The sequence below is a fragment of the Octodon degus genome, unplaced genomic scaffold (genome assembly GCF_000260255.1).
Source record: "Octodon degus isolate 3935 unplaced genomic scaffold, OctDeg1.0 scaffold00003, whole genome shotgun sequence".
NCBI classification, from domain to species: domain Eukaryota; kingdom Metazoa; phylum Chordata; class Mammalia; order Rodentia; family Octodontidae; genus Octodon; species Octodon degus.
In genome coordinates this window covers 32,579,056-32,587,858 of record NW_004524579.1, presented here as the reverse complement: position 1 = coordinate 32,587,858, position 8,803 = coordinate 32,579,056, and the positions used below count along the sequence as shown (strand labels likewise).

General features: G+C 39.3%; 1 pseudogene; it reads right to left on the bottom strand.

Moving 5' to 3' along the window:
- Positions 1-3,338: 3,338 nt before the first annotated feature.
- LOC101577214 overlaps positions 3,339-8,803 on the bottom strand; it is a 7,516-nt pseudogene continuing 2,051 nt past the window's right edge.

The window sequence follows — 8,803 nt, the reverse complement described above, 5'->3', positions numbered from 1 at the left end:
AATCTGAGGACATCAAAACGTATTTTTTTCTTTTCCATACGTTTACTCAATTTTGAAATAGATAGAAAGCTACTCGAAAAATAAAATCTATTGTAAAAAAATAATATGAGACTAGTTTTTTGCACTTTCTATTTTTTATTAGTACACATTTGTATTGCATAATGCCCACATCCCCTGCCCCAGGTCAGGAGCTGGTCCCTGTACAGGACACATCTCTATCCTGCTCTCACATCTGTCCCACCTCTGTCTTCCCTCTTTCTCTTGATTTCCTTCCCATTTGTAAAAGATCTTTCTCCCTCCTTTCCATTGTCTACCTTTTATTTTGCTGTTTCCTTATATTTTGGTACTTAACATAAATAAATGTGATATTTAAGTTTATCTGATTTCTTTCACTATGCATTTTGGTTTAATTGTAGCAAACAGTGCAAACTTTGGGCGACTTTTGGCATAGATTTTATTAAAATACTACTGACATTATACAATGTCTGTGCCTATTCATGTTGGCAGGCCACACTGCCCATGGTTAATCCTTCTAATAGCTGCAAGCATTAAGTATCATTATTCCCTCTTTTCTGATGAGCCATGCAGGGTTCTGGTGACCTCCTATAAAGCCTAATATGATATAGTGAGTGACTTGAAGCTTCTTCATTCCTTTATTGTTTACAGCATCTTACTGTCTGATGTGCACCACACTGTGACCTAAGAAGAATGAGGAGAAAAAGTAAAGAGCCAGCCAGATTCTGTGTTTATTATAAAGACCGCAAAGCTCTCCAAACTTTTGAGGGCTTCATCAAGATGGCTTGGGGAAGTATGGATGTTCATCAGAAGCAAGACTGGTGCTGTTCTCTGAATCAAGACCCACTCACAAGAAGTAAGAGGACTGGAATTCAGGCTGTAGCTTACAGCTGTGACATGGCAGCTCTCAGGATAGAGACACAGCTCATCCCCACTGAGCCTGTGGGTTCTGGCCAAGCATCAGGCAATGGTCAGTGTGCTCCTGGAGCATGGGGTCAGCTATAAGCCGTCTGAACCAGATCTTCTTCAGGATATCAGGGTTTTAGATCTGTTTGGTTTTTTTGTTGTTTTGGGTTTTTTTTTGGCGGGGGGGAGTTGTTTTGTTTTGTTTGTAGAACAGGGGATGGAATTCAGGCCCTTGCAGAGTCTTAGATCTGTGGGCCAAAGTTCAATTACCCAAGAGACTATATTTTGTAGTGAAGGACACACACATGCGCGTGCGGCGTGCGCGCGTGCACACACACACACACACACACACACACACACACAGTAGGACAGATTTCCAGATCTCATTTTTAAAAATGCAGCAGCAAATGTACTGGTTAGTTATTAGAATAAAAACTCAGACTGGAAATCTAAGAAAATCTTAGATCAATAAAGTATTGTATTAGAAAGAAATCGAGGTTTGTAAAGTCTGGAACCACCACAGGACCATATGGGGGTCAATTTTTAAACTAGGATTGGAGTGGGACCCGTGACTTTAGTGGTGAAAGACCGCAGCTCTGTTCAGCACTGTAGTGCCCTGACTCAGGGCACAAGGCACAGTCAGACCCAACACTCCTGGAGTTAAAAGTCAGGACTTTGTTTATCCCTTCAGCTTGACTTGCAGCAGCTGCTGAGGTTGCGCCAAGGGAGAGGATCCTAGAATTCCTGGCTGACAGAGGCTTGGATCTGGGATACTGATGGAAAATGAGGCATGACACAAAAAGGTTGCTTTGAGTGCAGCTCTGAGGAGCTGGTGAGGGTGCAGCAAGGCATGGGCATGCAGTATAGCTAGAAAAGAACCCACTGTGAGGGTATTCAAAATATCAGGAAAGCAGAAGAAGTGATCTTCAAGGGATAAAGCCAGCCATACTTTATTTTTTTTCAGGTCTCCATTTCTTTTATTTTTAAAGTAATTTGGTTTTGTACAATGTATTATCACACATACCTGTGTGTGCACTTGCACGTGTGTGCACAACACAGAGGACTTGAGAAGCAGAGAAACAAGAGAGCTTTTCAAACAGAAGCTTTTCTTTTTATGAAGTTCAAAGTAGATTACACTGATGTGCTTTTTCAGTCATTAAACAATGTATAGACATGATCTGTTGAATGATTTATGCTCCCCAAGTGATTAAACAATGATTTTCTATGAAAGACTAGACACAAAAGCTTTTAGAAGCAGAGTACTGATTCCTGCAAGAAACCAACTTCAGGCATACATTTGTATTTAAGTATATTTCTTGAGAATGCTACAGTAGCAGTGCATAAATTCATTCTGTAAAAAGATCCAAAAGATGATTTTCAAGAGGCTCAATGTATTGTGCTTTCAGATAAAAATTCTAAAACAAATGATCAGTTGCTATGACAATAACAGTTAAAACTGCATATATATGTGTGTGTTAGAGATCAGAAGAGGCTATATGAAATGTAAATAATTGTGCTTAAGAGATTTTTTTTTTGTAAAGTTGTTTTAATAAATAAAAACTTAAAAGTGTCTCAGTGATAGATATAAAGTAGACACAGGTATCAAGGGTTTTCTCCACTTGGCTTAGAGTTTAAAAGAAAATTCATCCTTGTACAAACCAACTGGTCTCCGATAATCCCAAACTGGACAAGTCACTTACAGCTGGGCAGGCAAGGGGCTTAGAAGAAAAGACAAAGTGATCCTCTCATTAATATAAAGCATTAACCAGAGGTAAATCCAGGCTGCACCAACTAACTAAGCACGTGCCAGCCTTCCTTTAAAATTCTTAGACCAAAACAGATGGGTCAACCTACTTCCTACACTCAGTGTCTGGTCGACAACCCATTCTGTAGCTCACAAAATGAAATGTGCTCTGTTTTTTGAGAGAGCTTAGGATAGGCATGATCCCTTGGTACCTTATCCCTTTTTTAACCCTCTACACATTAACTGTAAAATTCTTATTTTTAGAAACATCATAGCAACTCTTGATGATGATAAAGGGCAAAGTACAATTCACACAGTTATATTGATGTTTACAGCTAGGAAATAAATGTAATTCGATTTTCAGGCTGGTCAGTTTGCTCTTTGAGGCCCTTAACTTGAAAGGACCCATTATCCTTATCAAATCGAAGTGAATTTAAAAAAAAGATGAGAAAATAACAAAAATTTCAATTAAAGTCTTTTGTACCATATGTATAGATATAAGAAGAATTTCATCAAATAGTTTCCTGTCACTCAGAAGCATCCTTGCTGTCTGTAACAATGTGCTAGAGTCCTTCAAATAAAATTATAGGGTAATTTAAAATATGTTACACATTTACAGTTATTTGAGATTATTCAATAGTTTGTAGCATGCTAATGGAGTGAAACAGAGAAAGGCAGTCCACATTCATATATAAGATAAATTTACTTCAGAAGTCAGTGGAAATCTGTGCTCATGTTCTTAGTATAGCCATTGTGATAAGACCTAAGACATAAGCAGCCACTAATTTTTGATTCACACTTAAGAGGAGGTAGAGAGGCACTAGCGATTCCATGTCCCCCAGCGTAGGTAGCATCAGGGTTGCAATGCACACCACTCCCAGGAAGACCGTTAGTAAACTAGGTCCTGACGGGACAGTTTTGCTCTCTGGTTGAAATGACTGCTCAAAAAATAAACTTTCAGCTAAATGTTCCTATATTCTTTTTTCCTCTTCTTCCTTCTGCTGTTCTTTTGCAGATGGGAGAAGAGTAGTAACAACCTCTTTCCTTCCTAAAGCCTTCCTCTGGCTTTGCTCGGAAACTTGGGAGACGGAATTTGTCAATTATACCATAGTGACAGGACCGAACATATCTATGACAAATCACAATATCCACACAACACTGAGGCTTTACCACACCTGCAGCGTCAACGACAACATGCTTATTTGGAGTAGTACACAAAACTTTGAACTTCAAGGCAAATTCATAGGGATTGTACAGTCAACACTTGCTTATGTGTTGGCTGATCATCTGCATAAAATATGAGCTCCGTGGGAAACACAAAAACAGGAAGATTTCCTTCCACTAACTCTAGCTGTCTTTTTGTTGATGCATTGGCACTGGATCCCTTGCACTGCCGCTTCTGTTTTTACAGTCTCCAATCTATTTTGGACTTTTCTTAGGTTCAGTTAAAAACTCCAAAACATTTTGGCAATCTCCAGAACATCGGATCCTTGGAAAGCAGCTGCGGAGGTTCCTCTGCTCCTTTGTCAATGTCTCTGACAAGCCAGCCATACTTTAGAAAGGGCAAGTTCAGATCCAGATGTTGGAGGTCTTTGGTGCACATGGATGGCTGGAGAGAAGGAAGAGGAAACTGTGGATGAGAACAGCTGAGACAAACAAGGAGGGAGAAAGAAAACTGGCATAGGGGGGACAGAAGAAGCAACCTGGATGTAGGATGAAGATACTAGAAAAATAAGGAGATTGTTTGGCTTATATACATAGGTGGAAGTATCAAGATGCAAACTTCAAAACTGAGAAATGATTTTAAAAAATATTAATTTGTCATAGTTAAATCTTGGGAACAACCCAAACACCCATCAACTGAGGAATGGACAAAAAATATGTGGTATTTTTAAACAATGGAGTACTACTTAACTATAAAGTTGAGGCTTTTATTGGTAAATGCATGCAACTAAAGACTGTATTGGTAAAGGCCAGCCAAATAGCTCAGCAGATTAAAGCACCTACACAGAAACGCTGGGGCCGGGGGTTCAATCCGGGCCTGCGGTGCCAGCCCTGCCCCCAGGGCCCACTGAAACTGGGCTTGGTGGCGCGTGCCTGTAATCCAGCTGTTCGGAGGCTATAAACAGGCAGATCACCACAAGTTCAATCTAGTAGTGAGATCCTGAACACCCTGTAGACCCTTCCCTAAAATACAAAAATAAAAAGACTGTATTGGTAATTGAAATACATCAGATCACATGTGCAAACACTGTATCATGTCTCTAGTATGAGAATCTGAAAGAGTAAATAAAATCTGAAAGATACAATAGATATTGTGAAAGGGAATGAATCTGTTTAGTGGGAAGGAAAAACTGGAATGAAGAAAAGGACAAAAGAAAGAAGGGAGAAATACATTTATGTACATGTGTAGGATAGTTTGGAGAATTATGTTGATAATTCCTGCTGATCTAGTGAAAGGAGCAGTTAATGCTTAAAATGTTTTATTTATTTTCTTTTTAATTTCCTATAACTTTTTAAAATAAATTTTGCAGGTTTATATTTGGTAACCTAAACAACTAATTTGAAGATAACATTATGTAATGCAACAACCATTGTTGACTTCCTATTACTTTGATGAAATTTTGTATCACTTCTAATGGTTTTTTTATTCTTGTATTCTTTAATAAAAAATAGTCTTAGAAAATAAATAAAAATTATAATTGGAATAACCAATTTTGTAGTAATTTGATGTTCCACATGGATTTAATGTTGGCCCTGCTGGATTTTAGACTTGTGTTGGTCCCAATGCTTTGTATTCCCATGCTGTGTGTACCTTTTGGAATAGTAATGTTTGTCTTGTGCCACTGAATGTTGCAAGTGTTTAACTTTTCATTTGTACAGGAGCTCACAGCTAAGAGTTTGCCTTTATGTCTTGGAGAAGACTTGGGACTTGGACTTTTCAGCGATGCTGAAACTGTAGGACATTAGCAACTCTTAACATAGGCTAAAATGCCTTTTGCACAAAGTGATGTGCATGAAACTTTGGGGGTTCAGGGGTGGAACGTTATGGTTTGTGTCTAGTTTTACCCCCAAAGCCTCATGCAGTCGTGGTGGAGTAGACTTTTAGAATTTGTGATTAACTCATAATCCACTGGGATTATGGGTGTGAGTGCTGCTAGGATTACAGGTGTGAGTGCTACACCCAGGCTGGGGCCGAATAGCCTGATTGTGACATGAAGGAGAAAGACTTGCTTTCTGTTGCCATTACTCCCATTTGCTCTTGCTTTCTTGCTCTTTGCCACCACCATGAATGACTGTTCTCTGTCATGTGCCACTCTGCCTTAGAGTCCGCTGAGCATGGACTGAAACCTCCACTAACTGTGAGCTAAAACCTTTCCTTCCTTTATTTTGGGAGGCAGGTATTTGTCCCAGCAAGGAGAGAACAGTAACTGAGACACACAGGCACACACATACGCTTACATTTTTTTCACTTGGCATTTTAACGTATGTATTTGTACAAAAAGTAAACTAAAAATATTTTTTTAAATAGCACATACGATTCAATGTAATAATATCATGTAGGGTATGATACTATTGAACTAATCTATCCCTTAATGCTGCCTCTTTAATTTGTTGTGTCTCAGTAATGAGTAACACAAAAGAATGTTGTCATCTCTATGTGAAGCTGTTCTCCAGAGCCATTCTAGGGTATAGGTATTTTATCATTCTTAATATGAATTATTTTCTAAAATGCTGCAAAATTTTTGATTAGCTAAAATACATTGCCAGCACATGTTTAAATACATGATGAGTAGGGCTGATCAAAAAAGTATTTAGATGCTGATAGGACTGAATAAATACATAAAGGGTATAACTCTTAACTTTTGTTATTATTGAGTTTAATCATGTCCCAATAACTGTAAGCATATTTTATGTACTTTCTCGCTCCAATAACTCTCAGGACCCAGGCGACTTTTCCTGTAGAGAGATGGTTGGCAGTTAGCATCAGCTCTCCGTGCTCCCTGTATAAGAGCTGAAGTCCCGGCAAACACATTCCCGGGACCCTGGGCTCTGCCAAGAAGGCTCACTCACATGAGTTTTGCAAAGTCGAAGAAAAATTTTCCTTAAAAGTTTTCCTTAACAATTTTCCAGTGGGGGTGTCACACAGCTTCACAGACAGTAGCTATCACCATGACCGGTTGGGTTTCATATTTCTGTCCAAGACTGGAGCCACAAGAAGCTGTGGCCATGCTTTAGTTTCCAGTAGCATGGCAAGCTGGGAAAAATATGAACAAAGCCTGCTCTCTTTCACTCCTCAGGACTCACAATAATTATGTAAGCACCTAAGCAAAATATTCCTTTCTGCTTGAATTATTTAAAATCAGAGCTCTTTTCTACAGAGTGCAGAGGGAGATGGAATGATGACAAAGAACAGCACTTCAAGCCCTTCTTCTGCTTTAAGAAGGGGTAGGAAATCTGTGGCAAGAGGTGATACTGCAAGACAAAGTGGTGACATAGCCTGGGACAGTACTGTAGCCCACTGCTAAGCCTGAAACTGGGAAAGGCTTTCCACTTGCAGTAGAGAATGTGAAGAAAGAAAATGACAATTTCAAGTATAACATTTCTCAGGTCAAATCGAAGTAAGAAAATGGAGAAGCTTTATCAGCCCAGCAAAAGCTCTGAGCTTATAACTGCAGAGCTCATTACATGTCAAACTCTGATACGTTCAGTTGCAGAATCACAATAAAAGTTAAATTCCTAAGTTAACTGGGCGAAACATGCCTAGACACTTACTTAAACATTATTGCAGGTGTTTCTCTGAGGGAGATTTGCATTATTTTATAGACTGAAGAAAATAGGTGGCCTTCCCTAACTGGGGCACCTTAGCGCATCAAGGGAAGGCCCAGATAGAAAAAAAAAAAAAAAAAAAAAGAGTTTTGTTTTTCTCCTTGTTTTTTGTTTTTTTGGTTTTTTTTTTGGTGGAAACAGGGGTTGAACTTAGGCCCTTGCACTTGCCAGGCTAGCATTTATTCTACCGATTTAGCTCCCCAGCCCCAAAAAGGGTGTTCTTAAGGTGATCTTTGCATTAGAACAGCACTATCAACTCTCTTGGGTCTCCAACTTGCCTTGATCGCTCTTGCTCTCTCTTGCTTGCTCCTTCTCGCTCTTGCTCTTGCTCTCCCTCTCTTTCTCTCTCCCCTGTCCTCTTTTCCTCCCTGCCTCACTCCCTCTCTTTCTTCTACTTCTCTGGCAAAACCTCATTATACACCAGTTAATGCAGAGGATTAGAACACATCACCCATGAAAAGTTGCCTCCAGATATAAAAAGTCAGACTCCAGTATAACCCACAAAGAGAAATACAAATCTGATCTGTGTGTTAGTCTAAGAAACTGACAGTAGCTCTCAAAGTTCATTTGTTCAATTAAAAGAAACCTAGACAGTGGTCATTACATTCAATAAAGCCAATTCATAGCAGCTGCCCCACACAGTGAATAGCTATTTGTAGGTAAGGACCTAGTTTGTTCCAGAAGGTTGTGGGACTGTAGCTGGGGCTTACCAAGGGATAGAGTCTCCTGCCATCTCCTGGAGTTCCCAGAATCTGCTGAACCAAAAGGACAAATGGCTTAGCTGCCTGTGGTGACAATGGTACACGCCCTTGAAGGTGTGACTACTGCCCACATTCCCAGCAGCATGAATCAGTTCACAACAAGCAGCTCAAGTTAGGGACATTCAGCATCCACAGCTGGGACATTATTGCCCTCAAGGGCCCAAAACAATCCTGACACCATACACAACTCACTGACACAGGCTGATTTAAAGAAGTTAGACATAAAAGAATACATATCACAGGACTTCACTCACTTGAAATTAAAAACTGGGTAGTTAAAGTGTTTACTCTTAATGAGTAACTATATCCAACATTAATATATCCAATGTTTTAAATAGACTAAATATTAACTCAATTTGTTAAATGTAATAATAGGATTTTTGTTATGCAAGAAATTATCCTTTAAAAGTTTTTATACTTTTCTGCTGGATGGTTAAGACTAAGGTAAAACAGGACCTATGCAACAAGAGTTGTAGCTTTCGGGTCTGATAAGGTCAGTGAAATCCCCTCAGGATTTATCCTGAGATCCTGCACCTCAGATTGTAGA